The sequence below is a fragment of the Musca vetustissima genome, unplaced genomic scaffold (assembly GCF_032173495.1).
Source record: "Musca vetustissima isolate MV318-11 ecotype Yass unplaced genomic scaffold, APGP_CSIRO_Mvet_v1 utg43848, whole genome shotgun sequence".
In the NCBI taxonomy this organism is placed as follows: domain Eukaryota; kingdom Metazoa; phylum Arthropoda; class Insecta; order Diptera; family Muscidae; genus Musca; species Musca vetustissima.
This window is the reverse complement of record NW_026877948.1, coordinates 133,339-158,641: the sequence shown is the minus strand read 5'-3', so window position 1 is coordinate 158,641 and position 25,303 is coordinate 133,339. Positions and strand designations below refer to the sequence as shown.

Here is a 25,303-nt window from a genome sequence, read left to right as displayed (position 1 = left end):
TAGAAGATTAAGGCAACCCCGTATTCCTTAACCATACTAAAAAAATCGAAAATTCAAATAAACGTTTTGTCTTTATTTAAAAAAATATTTATTTTATTTTCAGATATGTTCATGCTTCTATTTGTTTTTCGCGACTATTATACCGTTTTTCAATGTGATTTGACAAGTATGCAAAGAAAACAAATGTGTTTATCTATTTGTGAAGAAAGTCGCGAATTACCACAAATAGAAATTCAAGAGGAGGTGGCCCCCTCGGTCGGCAGGGGCGGGTAAGAGAGGCGTGGGAACGATCGAAATTCCATTTTTAAATATTGTTTGTTGATGTTGAAATGCATCGAAATAAAATATAAATGTTTATCGAATGAGTTGATGATGCTTAATCGCCCCTATTACGTATATCGTCGTCGTTGTCGACGTCGTTTCTTTGTCGACATCACTTCGACATTGATTTGGTATTCCGTAACGCTCATGCGACGATGTCGACTATTTATCGATATGAACAAAACAAAAAACACATCTCTAAAATGGTAGTCAGCTGTTTATTTTGTTTGATATTTTGGCTTATGTCGAGTTTAGGGGTTATCTCCAATTTTTCTGAAATTTTTACCACAGGTAGATCTCGTCTCCCTAATGACGAAAATATATGACATTCATGGGAGAAGTCCGCACTTCCCAAGATATGGACCTCTGAAGTTGAGGAATTCATATGATCTCTCATAACAGCGTCATTTATGGACCGATGGTGGTAATATTGACGGCTATTAAGAAATACATGTTCGATCGCGTAGCCGAATTTTCCATTTGTCATAAATAGCCGTCCAAGAATGGTTATTGAAAACAATAGTTGAAAATTGATTTAGGAGAATGTTTTAAATCACTGACCGAAGGCCGGATATTTTGAATAATTTGTAATTAAAACGAATTTATGTGAAAATATAATGTGTACGCTTTGAAACCATACCAATATTACCTTCATCGGTCTATAAATGACGAGCTTATGAACAAAGGAATTTCGGAACTTCAAGGGTCTATATTTCGGTATGTTTGGCTTCTCCCATGAAAATCATAATTTTTCGTGATAAGGGAGACGAGACCTACGTGTGGTAAAAATGTCATCCAAGATGAGCCTTTAAACTCATATTGTTCCCTTTTTAGTATATATGGGAAATTGCAAAAATATAACTCGCGAAATATGAACATATTGCATATAATTAAAATTCATTTCTATAAAATGAAGTGTTCTTGTCAAAATCTTAAAATATTGGTAAAAAATAATAAGTTGGGTGGAAGCTGTGATGGTGGTAATGTAAAAAAGTGGGTGACAATGTGTTGAAGATTTTTGTGTTCCATCCTGATTTGTGGCTAAACTACACAACGCATGCACATGTGATCAGTGACTAAGTTGCAGAATACCCCATGAACAATATGGTTCTAATGTATGATTTTTCGATATAATCACTGCATCTACCCAAAACGGATGCTGACATTTTGAAGTCGGATTTTCGGTGTTTTTTTGAATTTTTGTTATAATCAGGACGTGCATCCTGATAATGGAATAACTGATTATGGGATTGTAGAACTCGTGATTTTGCTTCGTTTAGTGTATACAGTATTTTTCGGTTAATTGTACATCAAAATTTGCACAATTTTTTGTTCAATTAACCGAGAAACCAATTATCCGATACCCGCTTAATTGAACTGTTTGTTCAATTACAGAAATCACGCATATCTAAATATCTAAAACTGAACCTATTTTCATAAAATTGAGCACACACTATCCTAGTCATAAATCAATATGCTATGCCAAATTTCGTAAAAATATATAGGGAATTGGGTGCATCATTTACATAAAATCGGACGAAAATATATATGGGAGCTATATCTAATTTGAACCGATTTTTCTCAATTTCAATAGGTTTCGTCCTTGGGCCGTATTACAAATGCGATATGTACTTTGTTTACAATTTAACATCAACAGACGTCCGTCCGTCTGGACATGCATAAATCGACTCAGAAAGTGATTCTATGTATATTCTCAAAAGGAACTATGGGTCTATAAAAATGTCAGATTACATTTCAACAATAATGCAATTAACCGGTGAAAAATAAGTGGAAATTTATTTTTGATGACATGAATTTTGAACCAATTAAACGGGAAAATCAATTAACAGGGATTAATTATCCGAGGAAATTTACATGTGCAATATTTTGTTGACCCATCAAAACCGAAAAATACTGTATCTCATGAATGTGCTTCTTAGCAATTCTTAGCTTCTTTGCAATTGGGTTCCAAAGTCGAAAATTTGGTGCGTAAATTTTTATAAAAAACATATTTTTTGATTTTTGTTATTTGAATTTTGCCTTGTAGTGGCTATTTATACTCTTTCGAGTAAGAATATTTTTTGAGTCAAAAATTAAGAAAGTCCATTCAAATTCCGTGGAACCCCGCGTGATTTTAGTTTTTTTACTTGCCGGACCTAATGAGCCCAGCTATATTCAATTCCGCCCAATAAAACGGCGGATATAGGTACCTTAAAAGTATGAAAAACTGCAAAAACATTTTTTGACAAATTCGCGTATATAATCGCGTTTTTCTTCGAAATGATTTCACATACATTCATTCTTGTGTTATCGTATTCGGGAATATGTGTGAAAATAGGTCAAAAATATATCGATACGCGAATATTATGCGTATTTTATCCAAAATCGATTCTGGAGGCACACCCGCAGTTCTTAACCGATCCTTTTAAAATAGGTGTCTTTTGTGTATTTTCATAGGAGATTACTGAAATCTGATGCGCATAAAAATCGTATGCTCGTTGCGCCATTTTTAGTCATTTTTAGGGTTTCTGCATAATAAAGTGCATCGAGCGGCACACTTTGGCCGCTAAATGAAACATCGAAAAATTTATAATTATTGGAAGAAATTGATTCGGTTTATACGAAAACCGCATGCGCAACAATTGATTTTCACGAATACGCGAATTGCATGCTTTTCAATATGACCCTTTTTATGTATTGTAAGTGTAATATTTTGGTTATTTTTAACGTCGAAACTCTTATCCGACGAATCTACCGATATGTAACAATCATCTAAAAGAATTTGCAGAAGAAAGCGTCGTATATTTTAGAAGATTAAGGCAACCCCGTATTCCCTTAACCATACTAAAAAAAATCGAAAATTCAAATAAACGTTTTGTCTTTATTTAAAAAAATTATTTATTTTATTTTCATATGTTCATGCTTCTATTTGTTTTTCGCGACTATTATACCGTTTTTCAATGTGATTTGACAAGTATGCAAAGAAAACAAATGTGTTTATCCATTTGTGAAGAAAGTCGCGAATTACAACAAATAGAAATTCATTTAATTTATATTTGAAATACAAGATTTACAGTTTTCGAATCAGCATATTTTTCTTAACCTATATACCAAAAATGATAAATGTGCTTGTAAAAAAATTTTCAAAATGATAATCTATCTAAAACAATCATAATAATTTCTTTGTAGCTTTCGAATGGGTTAAGTTTTTTTAATTATTTGATAGGGATATTTTTAGGTATTCCCCAACACCTTTTTGTGGCGCTAGACATCATGGGGCCATCAGGGCGACTCGTGGAAATCAAAAACTACCTTGGTTTTCACTTGGTATACTGGGACTAACATAAAGATTATTGTCTGTTATTTTCAAATTATTCTTCACATTGACCCGAAACTTTTTCTATAATCTAATTAAATTGATTTATTACAAATCTAATTTGATATTATCTATAAATCTATATATTATTTACACTAATTTTGCATTATGCATTGAATAGATTCTAGAATGATGTATCCTGTTCTTGTCCGGTCATGTTTTTTTTTTTTAATTTATTAAAAAAAATTGTTCCAATACTTGAGTCGTCAGCTAAAACAATGACGAAGAAATCTTCGACATCGTTTTCGTCATGCCATGTACAGACGAGCGTTGTTCGACCTTTAATTATGAAGTAATTACTTAGTTCCCCATACAAAATTGTCTGAGCGAACACCTAATTTTGTACGTTGTTCAATTCGAATCACCCTCTGAATCACCAAGAATTTTGTCCCATCTCTAACAATTGAGAGAATTTATCGAAAATAAATTAATTTTGACAGCATGAAAAAAATTTTAAAATTTTCAAACATTTTCAAACATTAAAATTAAAAATGAAAATAAACAAAATTCTAGTTTTTATATATGCAGAAGCATGTAAATTTTGTTGGCTACATGATGCAATATGCATTTCTTTCCCCTTTGTTCAAATTAGCGTTTAAAACGAGAGACAAAAGTGGGGAAACCCAAACAAAAATTCTCCAATTTTTTAAATGTGACATTTGAGGTGAGAAAATATAAAAATGTATTGAAAACAACAATATTTTCAGGAAAAATGGAAAACATGAATTAAAAGTAAAGAGATAGGGATTGATATTATAGTCAGGAGAAAGAAAATTATTTTTTCTATTTATATCCATATGCGATTCACGCAAATATGTTACAATTTTGGTGTAAAACAAACAAAAAGTTTTAAATTAAAAAAACTCTGATGGCATGAATTAAGAATAGTGTTGTATGAACGGGTTAATTCGTGTACGTAATTCTGAGAGCGAAATAGAGAGAGCCCGTCAGAACATGGCATCACAGTTTGTTACGGAATACCAAAAATGTTACAATAGTTATCGATAAATGTCGACAACGACATAGTGAATACCAATTTGCAAAAGACGACTCTCTACGTCGTCGTTTCGTGTCGACGACGACATACGGAATAGGGGTGAATGTGTTGTCAATTTCTGTTCTCTTTACAATGCAGAATATATATTATCCACATATGTGAAAATACATTGTTAAAAAGTGTTTTTATTTATTGATAAATAAATATTTATTGATAATAACTATTGACAACTAATAATGCAAGATTTTGAAAGAAAATGAACAAAAAAATTGAATTTAAACAAAAGTTTATAAATAAAAACAATATATTTTTTACTATAAAGTGAATTCAGAGTGTTTTTAAGTGAAATGTTCTGGACAATTTTCAATTACACATACATACAAAATCAAAAGTTTTTTCATTCCGAAAAAATCGAGCTATCTTTAGATGGGTACAAATGTACCACAGTTATTGATCTACGTATACTTTTTTGGTTATTGACCGTAGGGTTAAACAATGGGATAAAATTTGGTACACTCCATCCGAAAGTGACGCAAATTAATTTGGCACAAAGACGAGCCAATTTGTTTAGATTTATATATAGATCCCATATATTTTTCAAGATCCCAGCTCTATCGGTCCACCTATAGTTCACATTAGTAGGAATTTCCAAAACTTCCTAAATGGCTCAATTCTACCACAACAATTATTCTGACTCCAAATTTCAGGATCCCAGCTCCATTGGTTCAACCAAATCCATATTTTATTAATTATAGCCCGATTTAGTACTTTTCGTACACATAAGTACAAACTACGTACATATTCTAATCCTACTCTCCGGCGGTAATGTTAATTTTAAGATTATAGCTCCATTTGTACCTCCAATTAAAAATTGTACCAAATATAGTACCATAAAGTACGTTTCGCATTCCAAAATTCAAGTTTTTAGCTCTATCCATTCACATATACAGTGGCTCCATCGCATAATCGGACAAAAGTTTTTCTAATATAAATATATTCTGAACTTTAAAAAAAAAGTGTTAAACATATATGTATATATATATATTGCATTTTTTCGACTTCACATACATAACTCTGCGAACAGAAAAAAACAACAACATTTCTAACGATAACTGTAAATATTAGTAGAAAAACAAAAATAACTCAATTTCTTGCGCTCAACGCATAATCGTACAAAGCAATATATCAATGCCAAAAGTCCCGTTATTATGCAAATATGCATTTCAAATCTATATTTTGTTTGTCATATTCATTCGTAAATTGCATTTAGATCAAGAAAGTGGTAATACTAAATAAAAATAAATTTAAATGGCTCCAAAAGGGAACAATCCAGTGTGGAAATCAGGCAATTAATAGTTAAATTGAATTATGAAGGTAAAACAGTAAGATAAATTGCCGAATTGGTAGGAATGAGTAAATCTACTGTCCACGGCATTATAAAGAGGTTCCGTGATGAGTTCAGATTGACCAATAAAACCAGAGAAGGTCAAGGGAAGATATTAAATGAGCGAGAAGAGCGTTCGATATTAAAAGAAATAAAACAATATCCATTTAAAACCGCAAAAGAACTTAAAATAAATTTAAAAACTCGCACTGGAAAAGATGTGTGCCTAAATACTGTTCGCAATACATTACATAAATATGATTATTATGGGAGAGTTGCAAGAAAAAAACCATTTATAAGCCTTAAAAATAAAAACAGTAGAATAAAATATGCCAAGGAGTATTTTCTAAAACCAGAAGATTTTTGGAAGCAGGTAATTTGATGATAGATCATCTTAAAATACATTTCTATTGATAGTTTTCATTATATTACGGTTCTGTTTACTGACGAAAGCAAATTTAGTTTGCACGGATCAGATGGAAAGATGTATGTGTGGCGTAAGCCAAATGCTGAATTTAATCATAAGAATACAAAAGCCACTGTTAAGCACTGAGGAGGTTCTGTTATGGTTTGGGGCTGCATGTCGAGTGCGGGAGTAGGCAATTTGCATTTCATTGATGGTAAAATGGACAAATTTGTCTACCTCAACATTTTAAAACAAAAAGTAAAGCAAAGTGCAGACAAATTGCAGACTTTGCTTTTTATCAAGACAACGATCCCAAGCACACATCAGGTGTTGCAAAGCTTTGGTTGACCCATAACTGCCCCAAACTTATACAAACACCTGCACAGAGCCCAGACCTATTGAGTAATTGAGCATCTTTGGGAAGAATTAGTTAGGAGAGTGTATATAAAAATGAACTCTTTAGTACAGCTTAAGGAGGCTTTATTGGAATCGTGGAACTCCATAGAGCCGGAGGTATGTCAGAATTTGGTCAAATCAATACCGAAGCGTTTACAGGCCGTTCTGGACAACAAAGGATATGCAACTAAATATTAATTTCTCAATTTTTTGCATTTTATAACATTGATACTTTGCTTTGTCCGATTTTGCGTTGAACACAATAAATTGAGTTAATTTTGTTTTTCTGACGAAATTTACTGTTATCACTAGGAAAGTTGTTGTTTTTTGTATTGTTCAGAAATATAAGTAAGTAATGTGGAAATAAAAGCGAAAAAACTGCACATTTAGACAATTTTTTTTGAAATCTATAGCATTATTATATCTGACAACCACTTGTCCGATTATTCGATGGAGCCACTGTATATTACACTCCATCAGTGACTCTCATTTCAAATTTAAGAGTTTCTGCCTTACCAGTTCGCCAAATTAAATTTTTCGAAATTTTTCTCGAACTAGTATTTTACGGATGGCAGGCACGATAACTCAAAAACTAATAATCCAATCGGTTCCAACGTTTCTCTGGGAGTGTATAGCTCTCGTATGACCTAGGACAAAGCCAATCGGTGAAGATCTTCCTTATTTTTTAACTTAGTTTGAGGTCAACAATTGCGATTTTCCATAAAAAAAAAATTCAAAGCTCCTCCATTTTTTTAACTGTTGTTCGAAGTCAATAATCCTAGTTCATACGAGAGCTAGACATGTACTCTTTCTAACACAGTTGGAATTTTCGCGGCGGACATCTCAAGGTCGCACACACCATCAGAAAAAGGGGGTTTCTATCGCATTTTCGTCAATACAAGCACGTTTGATCTTATATATGAAATTTCGAGCCATATTTAAGGATTAGTTTTAAAGACAAACTCAAAATCATTTTAAGGAAATAATATTGCACAATCTGTATATGGCCGAATGTGCCCCACTTTGAAATGCCGAATGTACCCCGAATGTACTTTTTATAGTTTTTTTCATTTGTTTCAATCAGATTTGTAAAAACATTATATTTTTAAATATTTTTATAATAATACACATCGTACTTAACCACTTTTATTAATATTGTCTTAAAAATTGTAAAAGTTTTATACACGAAATACTTACGAAATGGAATTTAAATATTACAGAAACATCTATAAAAATACAAAAACCTATGTATCTATTCGAAAACGCGATGTTCCAGTGAGGAGTTATCATGCCCGCCATCAAAAATAATGACTTATCTTACTTATCACAAAAAACAACATTTTTTTTTGTAAATTATTTTCTTCTTTTTTTAATCTTCAAATTTATATGTATATATATATATATATATATATATATATATATATTTAAAATCTTAAAAATAAACAAGTGAAAAAGCGTTAAGTGCGGCCAGGCCGAACTTTGGATACCCTCCAACATAGATATACTGACAGGTACTTGAAATAAACCTTAAACCCGAATATGTGGCCTCTATGGCATAACATTTTGATTAAAACATGTACCTTACATAATGGGAATGGTAAATATTGTGTGGTCTAAACATTAACAACCTTAATACTTATACTTAGTATAAATATTGGTGCAATTATCGGTCACAATATAATAAAAAAATTACACCTTGGCTATATAGTGTAATTTCAATACCTAGATTGAGGGTATATATATGTCGACAAAGCCGACTGAATGGCCTAAAATAAAACAAAGAAGCGGAGTAGAATATTCGGACGTGACTGACCATACAATACCCTACACACAAACACTGGACATACATTTTCAGTGAAAGTTTGTCCACATATAAACATTTTGTATATCCACATACGTAAAGATAGTTGAGATGATTTCAAAGTACAAATAGTGTTCGTGGAGAAAACATGTCCACCATAGAATGACATGTTCCGATGCCCAAATCCACTTTCCGGTTAAATTATATGGTGTTCAGATCATACATATGGTCTATAGAGCGATAAGAATCAAACATAAACATCCATGATTTTTCGAGTGTAAAGTTTAGTCTTGTTCGGGTCATAATTGTGATCTCTAGAGCGACCATAATTACAGACAAAAATAAAGTTTTAGATTCATTTGAACATATAAGAGTCGTCTTTGGATAGAACCGGATCCGCATACAAATGACGATTAATCCATACAAATTATAATGGCCAGACAGGCGGAAAAAGCATGTCTAAATCGAATCAGCTAGTCGAAATATATTGGTGGTCTTGGAGCAATATTTCGCTGTTTTACAATAAAATTTTTCACAACATATTTGAATAGGGTAAACAAATATATAAAAAAAAATAAATCTGCCGGAAACGAAAAAATGTCCAAAATCCGACCAAGTCCAAAATTATAATTTTTTATGCCCATTTTTGGGCATAAATGCCCACTTTCGGCAACACGGCATCAAACACACACAAGTCTCCACTCTTTCATTGTCTACAACACACGCAAGAGAGCCAACCTCCACGACAAGGTATATCACCAGTGTTGCTCAGCCCTTTACGTTTTCGTGCAAACAAAACAAACGTATATAGTAACATACAAATACCAATGCAAGTAATATGAGTGTCAAGGTATGTCATCTTCTATACAAGCTAGCCGCATAGACGGATTTTGATACGTCAAAACTATTTTGCCAAAACAAACAGACTCACAAGATTTTTTATACAAATTCTTGTAGAAAATGTTAATAAAAGTATTGCCAAACAAGCTCTTCGAAATTCGGAGATTTTGATTTATTTTTTGACATTTATTTGCACCAACATTTTTGACATTTATTTGCACCAACAGCTGGGCCGATGCGTATACCTTATTCAATATACCTTGATGAACATAACTCAATTGAGTAAGTCTGTGAGAGTGTAACTGAGAGACAATCATCAACAATGACTGACGAAAAGAGAAAAAATGAGAATACGTGTTTAGCCATCACAGCTATCGCACTATTTTGTGTATGAGTGCTGTAAACAGAAAATATTTGGAAAACGTCTTTAACGAAAACCCTTTTTTTAATTTTCATAATTGTACATGCGAAAATTATCAACACAAACGAGCGAAGAAAACAATCCTTAAGCAACCCTTTTATATTTACAAGACCCCCTCATTTCCACAAAGAGCATAAAAAATATTTGAAGATTTCCCTTTAAAAAATAAATTTTAAAGTTCGTTGGAGAAAATAAAAATTTTCTTTAGAGGTAAAAAGTAACTGTTGAATTGCACAAAATTGAAAAAACGAAAGCCAAATTAATAAATCGAAAAATAATAGAAAAATCATTGACATATGAATAATCTAATATTAATTATTAGGCATTATTAAGCAGCAAATTTGAAAATAAAATAACCCCGTTACACAATTTACACGAATACCAGTGGAAACAGAGATGGCAAACACGTGAAGAAAAACAAGAAGCGAAGAAATTACTACAAAAACAAATGGTGAAACTTCAAAAAAGTTTGTGCGTGTATTTTATTGTGATCGAGGTGTTTTTTCTGGCTTAATTATAAGAGAATTGTTTCGAGTACCGCGGCCCCTCGACCCAATTAATATTAGCAACCCTCAAAATCCGCTTCCAAAAATGTTGGAAAATCTTACGTAGATCAGCCGAATACGTCAAGTGCCGCATACAATGAACTGTCAGTCACTCAAGCTACTTTTTCACATTACGAAGAAAGAACTGTTTTACCAACTGCATTAATTGACTTAGACCACCAAGGATATTTATTTACTATTCTTGCGTTTATTGATCAAGGATCACAAGAATCAAGTGGCATCTGGAAATTGTCAAAGCATATGACCATATACATTTACTAGTTGATAGGTTAAATTTAAGTTAAAATAATAAATAAATAAGTTAAAAAGCTATACAACAAAACAGCGAAATCAACTACACCTATCACCACTTGAGTTGCCTAAGGATAAACAATTGCAGGCCAGCTAAAACCATTTATTTGTATCCCTATATATGTATATAAAAGAGTTGTATTATAAGTGACTGACTGATCATCAACATCGAGACGAAACCGGTGTTCATCAACACCCAGACGAAACGGTACAGCTAGAAAGCTAGGCATGTGGATCGTACCAAACGGTAGCGAAGTGGTATGTGTGAAAAAGTACTACATATTTTATTACAATGGAACAGGTAGAGATAGATATCTGAATCGGCTATTGAATCTTGGTTTGTAGTTTAAGCTATTAAATACAGAATGACGATTTAAATTATTTAATATAATAAATAGTAATACTAAATATTATATTATAATAAAAGCGGAAGATATACAACTCTGAAATTTTGTATATAGTTTTAATTCTTACAAATAATTTACTATTTGTAATAATTAAAGTATTATACGGCATAAATATTTTTTGAAAAATGGTGCTACACAGTATTAAACTTAATATTACAATGGAACCGATAGAGTTAGAAATCTGAAAATTCATATATACGTTATTTTGCGGTTAATTGGCCCTACGGTTAATTGGTTTCCCCGCTTAATTGCACCACATGATGGGTCAACAAAATATTGCACATGTAAATTTCCTCGGATAATTAATCCCTGTTAATTGATTTTCCCGTTTAATTGGTTCAAAATTCATGGCATTAAAAATAAATTTCCTCTTATTTTTCACCGGTTAATTGCATTATTGTTGAAATGTAATCTGACATTTTTATAGACCCATGGTTCCTTTTGATTTATGCATGTCCAGACGGACGGACGTCTGTTGATGTTAAATTGTAAACAAAGTACATGTCGCATTTATAATCCGGCCCAAGGACGAACCCTATTGAAATTGAGAAAAATCGGTTCAAATTACATATAGCTCCCATATATATTTTCGTCCGATTTTATGTAAATGATGCACCGAATTCCCTATATATTTTTACGAAATTTGGCATAGCATATTGATTTATGACTAGGATAGTGTGTGCTCAATTTTATGAAAATCGGTCCAGTTTTAGATATTTAGATATGGGTGATTCAATTAAGCGGGTATCGGATAATTGGTTTCTCGGTTAATTGAACAAAAAATTGTGCAAATGTTGATGTGCAATTAACCGAAAAATACTGTAGTTGTAACTTTAATACTACTAAAATGGTACTAAATATTATATAATAATGGAACCCGTAAATACAGAAATCTGAAATTGATTATGTCTGTATCAATTTCAGATAGAATAATATGCATAAGTAATTTACGATATATAAATAGAAATCTCAAAACTTTGTAATAGATTTAACTATTACAAATACAATGTCATACCATAATTTTGGAAATTAGTTCTAAAATATAAAAATAGTTTAAATCAGGGACGTACGCAAGGGGCCCATATATTAACGAATCTAGGGAAGAGATGGTAGAATCGTTGGAAGAAATAGGAAAAATGTTAATATTCAATTTCGATTTATTTCTAAGATGTAGAACTTTCAGTATCAATAAGGGTTGGTACGCAAAAATACAGGTCAAATGTAATGTATTCGAACTCCGAACTAATGTTTGGACGAACTAATTGAAAATATGACATGCACATTTCTGGAAAATGAAAAAAAAAAATAGTTAAAGCATTATAGAGAATTATAAATTTTTGATGTAAAGCTTTCAAAGAAATCATAGAATTTCATGAAAAATATCTGAAAGTGGATCACTGCGTGGAAAGCGAAAGATCCCCGACCATCTAATCCACAATATATTTATATTTCCAAATATAAGTATATTGTTACTAATCTTGATAACGATATCGGTAACCACGACATCAGCTAAAAGAAATTTTTCTACCCTACCTATTAAAACGTATCTGAGAAATCAAATGCGGAGCACACGCTCTTATGTCAATACATACATCTGAAGTAAATACTGTATACATAACTAAAAAATCTAAAAATAGATACTTGATTTGAAAAAAGTTAATTTTATTTAATATGCAAAACATTTACAGCATTTTTTACTTTTGTCATTCCGCACCAACGTTTGACTTTAGGGCTATATTTTCTAGTGGCGGACTTTGACGTCTCAAGGCCACACACCACCAGAAGTAGCTGTTTTCTATGGCATTTTCGTCAATGTCACGCACTGTTACAGCGTGAAATATAACGTTTTGTTTAGTCAAGAAAAAAAATTTCCGAAATTTATTTTGCAATTTTTATTAAATAGTTTTATGCTCTTTACATAACTTGCAAAATGTAGCGTACGCACGCGCTTCACAATTTTCCCTTTTTTGGATAAGGGGTTATTCAAGATTATATTGACATTTAATTTTTTTGAGAAAACATTTTTAACATATACTTTTTTAACTCTGAGAACAGTCACGCACATGTTACACTCGTAACGCACCATTACACATATATACTAAAAAACCAAAAACAGAATGTTTTAAATATGCTAAATCTTATACCCTACACAACTATGTTGTCAGCGTATTATAGCTTGCTTTGGCCCCAAGACCTTTAGTATATCATTATGCAGTCATGGACCAATCGACATTTTTTGTCTATAAGTCCGGTTCTAAACCCACTTATTGAGGAAAATTGTAATATGTACGTGATGGATACAAAATTTTTCGATGGAGATAGAAAACAAACTTTGTTTTATTTCAGTTTGCCATCTCAAGATCCACACATAACAGCATTTTCAAAAAAAAAAAAATCTTATATTAGAGTCTGTATGTAACATATATTTATTTTGTCACACACGCGTTACATATTTTCTTACACTACTTAACTGCTCTTACCACGGGATTCTGTTGTTATATATAAATATCTATATATATATATATAATTCTTAGTAAGATAATACTTTATTTGAATTTAATATTTATTATTAATATAGTTTTAGCTAACTGCGTTCACACTTACTCTCCACGCGAAAGTGGGACAACAAAAAGAAAAACTACCGTTGACAAGTCAATGGTGTTAGATTAAAGGCGTCTAGATTCACACCATTGAAAGCGGCAGGACCGGATAACGTCATCCCCGTGTTACTACAAAAAGAGGCGGCATTTATATTACCACATCTAGCCGCACTCTTTAATGCATGCTTAAGGTTGACACACCGAAAGCCTGCAGGAAGCCAAGATAGTCTTCATGCCCAAGCCCGATAAGACAAACTACGCCACACCAAAATCATGTTGGCCAATAAGCCTAACTTATTTCCTACTCAAAACCATGGAACGTACAATCGATACCATGATAAAGAGCAGTATACCCAATGATACGCTGAAATACAAACAACATGCGTATGTAAAGGGGAGATCCGCGGAAACCGCTTTACATGAGGTAGTCCATTATATTGAGGGCACCTTCGCTGTGAAGATGTATACCTCAGCGGTATGCATTGACATTGAAGGAACCTTCAACAATGTCAGAACTAATACGCTTATCCAATCCTTAGATACCTTCCAAGTTGACCATGCAATCATAGACTGGGTTAACTAAATAATATAGATGGATAAGCTGTAGCATACATGACATAACAATCAGAGACAAAGTAGGCCAGGGAACCCAACAGGAAGGGATTTTGTCACCGCTCCTGTGGATAACTACCATAAATGGAATGAAAAGACAAAAATAGGTCTGTATGAAGAGCCAATATTCCAAAACAGAACTATAGTTATATCAAAAAAAAAATAAATAAATAAAGAAAAAACTTTGCAGAAAGTTCAAAGAACGTGTTGCCTAGGTATATGTGGAGCAATGCTTACAACACCAACTGGGGCCTTGGAGTCAATATTACATACATTTAATAGACATCGAAATATAATATGAAGCGGCGGTTGCAGCTTTAAGACTTAAAGCAATGGACGAGTGAAAAAATATGAACATAATTTACACGGTGTAAAGATCATAAAATATTTAAGTGCTTCATAAATATATTTAGGTAGAAAAGTGCGTGTAAGTGATAATGCTTATGTGCGTTGCGGGGGTGCATCAATAATAAAGGCAATGCCCAACTGATAATGCACTCAGCAAGGGACAAACAAACAAACAAAAAAATGTTTAGAGAAAAACGCGTTTAAAGTTTGGAAAGCCCTTCAGCCGTCACTTGTTGCTGACACAATAAATCTGTTATATCTTCAAGAGTTCGTGAGATTTTCACTTGAAATTTTGTAGAGACATTCTTTAATCAGTGTAGATTCGAATTAAATCAACAAAAATTTTGACCCCGAGAATGGGGGGGTCCCCTTAAGTGAATTTACATTTACAATAAAATCAGAAGCGAATTAACATCTAAACTCAACACTTCTCAAACAGTGGTCCATCGAGAGAAAAGAAGCAGCGACCGTCAACACCAAAAAAAGAAAGAAATTAAAAAATAATTATATTAAAACAAAAAAAAAAAACACAAAAAGCCAATATAGGCAAAGTATTAAAAAAGCAAAAAACCAAAATAAGGCTAATAGCCACAAATAAAGAAAAATAAAAATGTCGGCAGATAGACTAAATCTGTACAAGGTACAAATTCAGATTCTCAAAGAAATGATTGAGATTTCTGATAAACTGAAAAGCGGGATGGTACGGAAAGCGGCACTAGAAGCGGTGTACAAGTCGCTCGAAACGAAAATGGACGAGGCGAGATTAAATAATTTAAAATTAAACAAGCTGGGAGCAAACAACGACGTATATTTCAAGGACAACATATGGGACCGACTCCTGAGCGTGCATGATATATGCAGAGGTCTCATGCAGAAAATTAAAGAAGAACCCGAAAAGCAAGAGATAGCTGAGCTAGTGGAGCCTGGGAAACTGACAGAAACAGAGCTCCCTAGTGCAGGGATACAGCAGCAGTTCATGGTAATGCAGGCGCAAATTCTGGAAATGCAACAACAAATGCAGCAGTTTATGCAGTTGCAGATGAGCAAAAAAGCTCCTCAGCGAGAAGAAGATCAGACGGCGTTAAAAGAATGTGCCGTAATTCCCCCCCAGTCCAATAGTGTAAGGAAAAATGCAGTGCTGTCTCAATTTCGCAGAAAAATTATAAAGCTGTCCGATGCCATGGAAGTGGACATTGCTGATTTCTCTAGATATGCTCTGGAGAATGTCAAGTCTACGTGGGAGAGACAATTCGAGGACATCAAGCGGCTGCATTTAGAACTAACCACGGACTATGGACTGGAAAACGTGGATGAAGAATTAGAAGAAGTTGAAGAAAAAATGAACGCGAAAATCCAAGTAATAATTGGGAAATAAGGTGGCGGAAAAGAAGAAGCTCATGCGGTTGAATTGATAAAAAAATAGATATTCCAAGTTTTAATGGAAATGTGGAGGAATGGAGTTCCTTTACGATCTATTTAAAAAAATGATAGATGGTAATATGCAACTATCGGACGTGGAAAAGTTGTATTACCTGAAAACTAATTTGAAAGGAGAAGCCTTACGATTAGTGCAGCATCTACAAATAACAGACGAAAACTATAAGGCAGCGTGGGAGTTGCTGGAAAAGCGATACAGCAACAGGAGAATTTTATTCACGAAACTAGTGGATAAGATGTTGGATCACCCCAATATAAATAATCAATCGGCATCCAGCTTAAGGAAACTACTTGATAGCATGAATGAGAGTGCAGACGTGCTGGACTTGCAGACGTGCTGAACTTCCTGGAACAGCAATATCAAGCATTGGAAGCAGCAGCAGACAGAATACAATACATTCCAGAAATATTCAAGCAGCAAGACATATCAGACATAGCGGAGAAGAGGCAATGCAGATTTTGCAAGTTGATTCGTCACGACATTGTGGCTTGTAGGAAATTTGCGACTCAATCGTCGAACGAGCGATATAGTTGGGTGAAGTCGGCCCAGTTATGCCTGAAGTGTCTGAAGCACGGAAAAGAGAAGAGGTGTCTAGGCGACGACAAATGTCAGAAGTGTGGATTGAGTCATAACACTCTGACCCATTTGGAGAAAGTGAACAACTCTAAGGCAATGACAACCAACACAGCAACAAATGTTCTCCTGCCAACGGCCCAAATTCGAGTACGGTCTTTACATGGCGAGTACATAACGTTAAGGGCTTTAATGGACCAAGGGTAACAAATAACGTCGATATCGGAGGATGCAGCGCAGCTACTACAACTTCCAAAGAGGAAGACTGATGTTAAACTAAGAGGTCTCGGAGAGACTATTGTGGGAGTTGCAAAATCAAAAATTTTGCTCGAAATAAGACCTAGATTTTTCAGCAGTACTAAGATCAATGTCGAAGCCCTAGTCCTAGTCCGAAATTAGCATCAGCTTATCCTGATAACAACTTCCAGTACAACATTCAACGAGAGAGAAACGTAAATCTGGCCGATCCAAATTTCAACAATTCAGAAAGAATCGATCTGGTAATTGGGGCTGACATATTCCCACAAATATTGGAAAAAGGAGTTCGGCATGAGGCCGCGATCGTGGAGCAGAACACGAAATTGGGCTGAATTCTTTCGGAAACTATACCAATGAAGCCTGGGACTACTAGCAAAGATGCGTATATAATCCCGCCGGCAGATCCTCACATTGGAGGAAGATTGGAAGTAGAGCCTCAAGACTCGCCACAAGGTGCTGATGTTCAACAACAAAGACAGCGGCCGCCTGTAAAAGAAGTTATTTCGACCAATGTTACCGGTATCGTTAAATGGTTCAATGTCAAACGCGGCTATGGTTTTATTATCCGGACGACACTATAGATGATGTGTTTGTCCATCAAAGTGCCATCATCAAAAATAATCCCAAAAAAGCCGTACGCTCCGTTGGCGATGGCGAAATTGTCGAATTCGATGTTGTCATCGGCGAAAAAGGCACCGGCCCCTTCGGTGAACCTGTACGCGATAGCCAATTTGCTGCCGATAAACACCGTCGCAATATACCATGGCGATGGTCAAGGCCAAGGTCCCCGACGCAACAGTCGTCCACGTCGTCCAAATAACAGAAACCCCAACAACGGCGGAGGACAAAACAATCAACAACATTAACATAACGTCAACCAATTTAAATAATACCACCATTGCAAGCAGCGCATACATCATATGTCTAAATAATTTCAACACTTTGTAACAACAAGAAACAGTGGCCGGAAAACAGCATATCATCTAAAAATCAATCGAAGGAAATATCTTTTAAAAATATATCAATTCAAAATCTACCATAAAACTATACCGCAATCAAGAACCATATACACAGAAAGAAAATTGCAACTAGTAAGTCCAACGGAAAAGGAGAGCATAAAACCACTAGAAAATGTACTGGTCAATCATCATGAAGAAATAAACCAGCTAAAGAAGGTCGTGGATAACCAAGAAGGAAACATCGAATTAAGAGGCTTGGCGTTCCACTATTTATCAGGCTTCTTAGCATTTATATTAGTTTTAATATTATCTTCTAATAATATTAAGAACAATTATTAAAGAAAAAACGGATCACAGTGATTCAAATCCAAATTGTGCCGAATGCATAAACAGTCCATTTGCCGCCCGGGAGAATGTTCATAAAAATATGAACATAATTTACACAGTGTAAAGATCATAAAATATTTAAGTGCTTCATAAATATATTTAGGTAGATAAGTGCGTGTAAGTGATAATGCTTGTGTGCGTTGCTGGGGTGCATCAATAATAAAGGCAATGCCCAACTGATAATGTACTCAGCAAGGGACAAACAAGCATTTCTAATGATAAGCGCATAGAATAAGATAGCCTAAGATTTCTATGACGGTCTAGCTTCTAAGTAAATTTACATTTACAATAAAATCAGAAGCGAATTAACATCTAAACCCAACATCTAAAACTATAGTGGAATGTATAAATTCCATTAATGATTTCTCACAACAAGGACCTGTGCGAATTATATGGGTACCGGGAATCATAGGCAACGAGATAGCAAATCAACTAGCCAGGAGTGCTACAGCACTACCCACAATAGCGAAACACGCCAAGAAATGAAAAAATAGGCGAATGAGACCCATAAAAACCCTTTGGGAAATGAGGGGACAGGAAAAATCACCAAAATCTTATGGGGTGGCCCAAGTGAAGACATATCTCTCTTAACAAATTGATTTTTCACCTATGTGGTTGACGTTTTTGTAGAATTCGCGATATGAAATTTCGAACCATATTAAAGGATTATTTATAAAAACAAACTCAAAAATATTTTAAGGAAATAATATAGCACTACCTGTATATTTCCGAATGTTTTTTTTTTTTAATTTTTGTCTATCAATCTTCCTCAAACATTATATTTTTAATTATTTTTATGAGAATACACATTTATAAGAATACATTATTATGGTAGGTAGTGGATAGAACACTTATCCTGAAGGAAACGTGGAGACAGTAGAGGTCATGGTTGTCAACATGTCAATTATATTACATTTATTTTAAGAAGAATAAACTTACCTGTGATGTGCATCTTTTTCCATTTTCTTAATTGTGTTGTGTTATATAACAGAAAGTTTATTTCGAAATAAAAGAACAGTAATTAGGTGTGAATTAAGTAAAATTAAATAAATAAGATATTGTTCATCAAAATAGAAATTATCAGACGATAGACGACTTTTGTAGTGAAAATATTTGTGATTTTGTGGAACATCCAAAGTTTTTATTGACTCACTGCATCCAAAGTCTCTCTTGCCTTACTGCGTCCCATTGTCTCTGTTGACTCACTACATCCATGGTCTCCAAAGTTGCTATATGGTTGGACAATAAGTTTTGTTTTTTTATTTTTATTTCTCAACAATAGTCAATCACAACATATCAACAAAACATATAGAACTTATCTAAGGCATACGCCTGCTACGCACGAAGAACTTAAGATACAATATTTTATGACATGCAGAGGTTGAAATTAAGATATACTATTATATAGTTTTTTTGTATTCTTCACATAAATATCTGAGAGGATTGCTTAATTCATAATTACATTTTGCTGTTGTTAATTTATAAAACTGTCGTTTCAGGTACTACGTGACAGTATTTTAAATATAATTTCAGCTAATAAAAACTCGGGTTAAATTTGGTCATGCAAGAGTATATTAATGCAAACGTTGTTTTCTCTAGCGGAGGAAGGGCAACTAACTTTAGACGATTTTCATACAATGAAAAAGAGAATCATTTGAGTTCCACCCAAGTCTCTGAGAAACAATAAAATAAATTGAACTTGTACATAATATTATCTTTTTATTCAAATATTATTTGTTGTAGTATAAACGCATATATTTTATTAAACATTTAACTGCAACTCTTATTTAAATATTTGAAATTAACGGTTAACTATGTAAATGGTTTGTAAATAGTACTAAAAACTACATCTCTGAATCTACTACATTATTACACAACCAATACTAGACGAGGATCTTGCTTCTCATAAGTAAGCTCAATCTAATTTCACTCCGAGTCCGGACCCCCCAACTAATTCGTTTAAGCAAACATTGAAGGCTTAAGATCGTTACCCACGCTTGCCCAAGTTGATGGACTCAGATCATAAGATGGAAGTAGTTCCTAAACAAGGAGTAGCCAACATTATTGTAAATCTTGTTGTTTCGAGTTTCTTCACTGGCGCCCAACGTGGGGCCTGCTTCATTTGTACCCAACGTCGAGTTTCTTCAATCTTTATTTTAGAAAAACAATTATAAAGAGGATTTCATTCCAATGTTGGTCGAACTGAATAAGCATTTGGTCTCATCAAATTCCTTATACCAGCGTTTTATTAAGCCTAGTTAACACAAGAACGAATCCTTGACAGAAGCATTGATGGAATACCCATAAAACCAAGTTTATATAACGTAAATTCATGTACAACTGTGTCAAAAGCTTTACAGAAATTAGTAAAGATTATGAGTTGGGTTAAGGTTATGAGTTGGTTTTGGAATTCCTGCTTCAAACTTAAAAAATTGTATACAAATCAGAGAATTTTAGAGAAATTGTATATATAGAGAAATTGTATATATAAGATGCCTTGGTACAAACAATAGCGAATTTGGATTAATAAAAAGGTATGGCTTTTCAAATAGTTACTTTTGTATGAATTGAAAATACAACTCTTTTCAAAAACCCAGACGAAGTTGCGAACGTTGGCAAATTCCTCCCTTCAACGCTTACTTTAATGAATGAGATCACAATATTCTTTAAAAAAATAATTAAAATTAAAAACAATTCAATTCGTACATTTTTGCACGTATAAGAAAAAATCAAAATTTTATGTCACTTTTAATATTTTTGTCATACTCTGAATGTGCTTTAGCATGCACTTCACCATTTTTTGTATGATCTCATCTGGGATTTGTTACATTTCTCTTGTGCTTTATTTATCGCTTTGGCAACTAAGTATAGTATTATAGTATCTCTATTCCTCATTAAACATTCAATATGTCAATATGTGATACTTTTGGATGATATAATTAGTCTTACGAAATATTTAGCTATTTGTCTGCATGACTTCCCAATTTCTGTCAGAACTACTATTCGTTGTTGTAATTGTTCTCATACCCTTCATCACACGGTGGTATAGGGTATTATGTATTTGTGTCTGTCTGTCCATATTAAATTGTAAACCAAGTACAAGTCGCATTTATGGTCCGAATTGGATGACATTTGGCACAGCTCGTTTATTTGGTCCAAGGACGAACCCTATTAAAATGGGTAAAAAAGGTTCAGATTTAGATAAAGCTCCCATATATATTTTCGTCCGATTTAATGTAAATGATGTACCAAAGTCCCAATATATATTCCTGTTTGCACGAAATTTGGTATAGTGAAAATTTCGTGAAAATCGGTTCAAATTTATATATAGCACCCATATATATGTTCGACCGATTTAATGTAAATGGTTGACCAAAGTCACTATATATCTTTCGATTTCCACAAAATTTGGCACAGGGTACTGAATTGTGACTCGAATGATGAGTGTAAAATTTCCAGAAAATCGGCTCCGATTTAGATATAGATTCCATATATATTTTCGTCCGATTTAATGTAAATGGTGTACCAAAGTCCCTATATATCTTTCGATTTGGACGAAATTTGGCATAGGGTGCTGAATTCAGTCTAGAATTATGTATGTTAAATTGATGAAAATCGGTTCAGATTTAGATATAGCTTCCATATATTTTCGACCGATTTATTTTTAATTTTTAATTTTGCACGAAATTTGACATAGCGTACTGAATTGAGTCTAGAATGATGTGTGTAAAGTTTCCTGAAAATTATCCGATTTTAAGACCAAAGTTAGGCCGATTGCCACACAATTTTGCACAACATACTAATTTTTTTGTAATAAAATATGTGACAAGTTTTGGTGAAATCAGTTCGGATTTAGATATAGCTCCCATATATATTTTCTTCCGATTTTAAATAAATGGTGCACCATAGACTCAAAGTTAGGCCGATTGACACAAAATTTTGCACAAGGTACTTAAAATATTCCATATTTATTTTTATTCGAATATAAGTAAATGGTGCATCATGTTTTTCAGAATAGAATGACGTAATATCGTGCAGATGCCCATATATATTTCAGACCAACTTCGTGTTAATTGGGCTCTAAATATTCAACGGGTGCCCGATTGATTTTAGCTTTGAATCGATTTACATAAGTTTGTCCCATTGTAACAAACGAATGACATGTTTATGGATTGATATAAGTCGGTTCACATTTAGATAAAGGTCACATATTTTAGTTCATCCAATTTAATCATACAAAGATATAATCCAACAAATCTATATATATATAATAAAAATGGTGCCAAAAAATGTATACTAATTCATCAATTGAGATCGGATGGGTCGATTTGACTAAAAATTTCTTTCAGTTGTCGGTAATTACAGTGGGAAGGTTTTTATGAAAAAAAAATAGGAAAATCCGCGAAAATCTTGCAAAAATTATTTTAAAGAAACGGCTGGACCGATTTGACTTAAAGTTTCTGTTAGTAGTCTGCAATTGAAGTGGAAATGTTTTAATGAAAGAACATTTTGAGAAAAATCCGCGAAAAATGTTGCAAAATATATTTTGAAAGATATTAGCATTACCACACATTTTATATCGATTATTTATGATTTGACCTCTTCGTAGTTCTTCTTGGACATATTTTGGGTGAAAACGTGGCAGCGTATAATATCTTTAAGTAATTGTCATTTATTGAAAATTCTCAAAATATGTTAATTTTCTACAATCAATTGGATTGTCATTGCCTTGAAAAAAAAACTATTGTATGTATATGAAAATAAATGTATATTTTCATTAGAGTTAAATTTAGTAAGAAAACATTATTTGCTCACGTTTTCCATAAAATCTATCTTCTTTATTATAATTTGGAAAATATAAGTTATGTTATGTGAAGCAATTTGCATGGTATGTATAGGTTGTGAAATTTTTCTTAAATAAAACATAGTAAGACATGGTAAAGTAAAAATTAAGCGGTTTCATTATGTGGAGCCTATACCAAAAATTATACCGGCAATTATGAGGGAAGTTGTATACCCTATGCGGAATACCGAATTAAAGGCAATTAACTTAATATTTTGTTACAACTTTCCAAGTACGTAAAATCGGACAAGGATGCTTAAAAATGCACAATAATGGAACAAATTGTTTTGCACTTATAAATACAACACATATCCCATGAGGGCCACTGACCGAAACATGATCGTGTCCTTAATAGGAAACAACAGCACGGATATTTTTGAGAAAAAACGCACAATACATAGACATATGTTTTTTTTTATGTTTTAGTAAAAAGGAAAACGTCTATCAATATATTCAATATAGTTCAATGATGTTAGTATTTCGCGATATACGATTACAACAAATCACGAAGGTATTATTGAACATTTTCTTATATTGGGGAGGCAATTCCGCATTACATGCTGTTTGTGTTTAACTTATATTTGCCTTTATGGTTTCTCAAATGTATTTTTATAGATGCAAAAAATGTTTGCATTGTGTATTGACTGTACCGATTTCACTCACGTTTTCCTTCGGCTGTTTGTGATTGCATTGGGAAGGGTTTTACGAAAAAATGTTGAAAAAACATAAAAATGTCGGGAAATAGGAATAATCGAATGTTGTGTTAGTTACATCGTGTATAACTAAAAAAACGTCTGCACCGATTTTGACGATTCAAAGGACTTATAAATCGTATGTGGTCAGAATAGGAAAATATGCAAACTATTTGTGAGATTCCGCCAAAACAAATATATAAAGTAATGTTTACAATTCCCCGGCAAACGTTGTTTTGCCTTAGATATAAGTATATTGTATTTTTAAACAAATTGTTAATTAGTTTTCAGATTGCCGTTATAGATTTGTATATCCGACGTTAACATTTTCCGATCTTTTTTTACTCTTAACTGTCAAAAATATATATAGAACCTATAACAAAAAATCATACAAATTAATATAGATAATCTAGCAACTAAATAATAAATTGTTAAAAAATTCACTGAACTTATATTTTAGCGGAATAATTGAGAATTCCCCTCATGTATGGATGAAATTATATACCACTAAACGATACAACATGTTTGTAATACCAACATTCAAGCCAAGCCCAATCTAAAATATTGCGAGTTATATACTGATTTCAATATAAAAGTCAAAAGGACAGTTAGACATGAACAACATTTCAATCTAATTATGAATACTTCAATAATGGACAAAATAAAAAAGTCAAAATATTGGGATGTATCAAAAATGTTTGGTGGAATAAGTTTAACCGATTAATATACAGAAATACCACACATACTCAAATGTGTTTTCGATAACTTCCTTAATATTTACCAAACCTATATTGATGCAATTTCGATAAGGCAAAACAACGTTTGCCGGGTCAGCTAGTGGTGAATAAAAATTTCAATTTTCAAATTCCTTAGTCGACGACCACCTAAAGTGATTTTATGAAACAAATAACATGAAATTGTGAGTTCTTAGATCGAGTTCCTCAGATGAACAGTTTATTTAAAATTACTGTGGCGAATTGATCTAAGAACGCATACTTTTATGTAAATTATTTCATGAAATCACTTTAGTGTGGCCTTTGGCTTAGGGCCAGGATTACAACTTATATTATGTTTAGAAGTAGGACAGTATTCAGTCTAGAGATTTAGTAAGATATGCATTGATACTCTTGTTATAGGATATTGGCCATGTTCTTCAACGTCGCTCCGTGCAGTGATGCTTCCTGTGAGATCGTCTTTTCTTTTCGACTGTCTAAAAGTTTCAAAGGTCGAAAACGTCATATAACTTTATAAAATATAGTGGCAGTTTGTTTCATATTAACCAAGTCAGACAAATATTACACTAATTTAAATATTTAAGGGAATTTTTAAAAATTCTGGGTAACAATCTTTGTTTAAAATAAATTATTAGTAAAAACTTGTTATAAAT

At 33.0% G+C, this 25,303-nt stretch overlaps 1 protein-coding gene across 1 annotated transcript in view; it reads left to right on the top strand.

Annotated features, from left to right (window-relative positions):
* LOC133322670 (uncharacterized) overlaps positions 1-25,303 on the top strand; it is a 66,151-nt gene that overhangs the window by 29,992 nt on the left and 10,856 nt on the right. The window lies entirely within an intron of this gene.